This window comes from Osmia lignaria, unplaced genomic scaffold, assembly GCF_051020975.1.
Source record: "Osmia lignaria lignaria isolate PbOS001 unplaced genomic scaffold, iyOsmLign1 scaffold0100, whole genome shotgun sequence".
In the NCBI taxonomy this organism is placed as follows: Eukaryota; Metazoa; Arthropoda; class Insecta; order Hymenoptera; family Megachilidae; genus Osmia; species Osmia lignaria.
In genome coordinates this window covers 47,501-49,101 of record NW_027478241.1, presented here as the reverse complement: position 1 = coordinate 49,101, position 1,601 = coordinate 47,501, and positions in this window count along the sequence as shown.

The following is a 1,601-nucleotide window of genomic DNA, read 5'->3' as shown; positions in this document are numbered from 1 at the left end:
ACTTTGAAATATTTCGGAGCGCACCTAAAGTTCGTTATTTTGGCTAAACGGAGCGAAAATCTGCATTTATACCATCACGGACGTTAGTTCAATAGCGTTTAACGATCGATCCACGGTACAGAATGCAAAAATATGATTGTTAAAATTTTCGACTAATCGGTTCTAAGAGGCGAAGCAATACGCCGCTGGGACTTTGAAATATTTCGGAGCGCACCTAAAGTTCGTTATTTTGGCTAAACGGAGCGAAAATCTGCATTTATACCATCACGGACGTTAGTTTAATAGCGTTTAACGATGGATCCACGGTACAGAATGCAAAAATATGATTGTTAAAATTTTCGACTTATCGGTTCTGGATCACTGAAAAATCAAAAAAAATTATTAATTTTGATTAATTAAATTACATATGTAGTTTTATATTGTTATAGTCTCGTATTTGTTAATGTTTTGTCGTAAGAAAATGCAAAAATATCGTTTTAATGTTTTCGTCTCATCGGTTCTGGATCGCTGAAAAATCAAAAAAAAATATTAATTTTCATTAATTAAATTACAAATGGAGTTTTATATTGCTATAGTCGCTTATTTGTTAATGTTTTACCGTAAGAAAATGCAAAAATATCGTTTTAATATTTTCATCTCATCGGTTCTGGGCGGTTTTAAAATTTTTTAAAATATTAATTAAACCCATGATTTACATGAGAATGTGAATTTATTATGTCCTGCATGTTAATTTATTAATTTTCATGTATAGAACGTTATAAAATGAAAGGATATGTTCGACGATATTTTCAGTCTAAGTTTTACCGTGCCGGCGGGATGGTACGCTCTCACGGCGGTTTGCACAGGCATACGCCTGGGCGTAAGCCCATGCGTCGCCGACCTAGCGGCCGGCCGTTCGGTATTTATAGGAAGGCACTTTCGGTTCGCTCGGACCGGTCGGGAGTAGCGTCGAGCGTGTGGCTCTTTTATGACTTCGGTTGAAAAGCAGTCTACCGCTCCTCGAGAATATACTTTCTCGACTATTCTCGTTCCGGTTTTCCGTTGCGGATTATTATTAATCTCCACACAGCATTACCACGGGTCGGTGTCTAAGACCGAATGGCCCATATGTGGTGAGCCTTGTAATATAAGGCTGGTGACTTGTATGCACTTATAAATGTTGCATACTTGTACAAACTGAGCATCAACTGTCTGTAACCAAAATTTGTTAAAACTGAAAAAGTTATAAGATTGTATAAAATTTTTGAACCAAGAAAGTAGTGTTAGACGAAAATTCGTTCTATCACTTTTAGAAGGGAGACTGTTTGGAAATATTTAAAGTATAAAATACACAAAAGTCCACTGAATTATGAACAAAATTACGTCCCTGAATTTAAGAAAAGTCAAGAGGTGTCAGAAATAAAATCCTCTCTGATACGTTCAGAGAGGAAAATAAGTATGGAGAGAGGAGTAAAAATGAAAGAAGTTTTAAGGCTGGGGAAACTTCTAAAGGAGAGAGATTCCAACATATCTAATATGTACATTTAAAGCAAGTCCAAGGAACTCTCTCCGTTAATGTTTGAAAAGGTGTGTGCAGATGGAGGAGAAATGTATAAAGTACA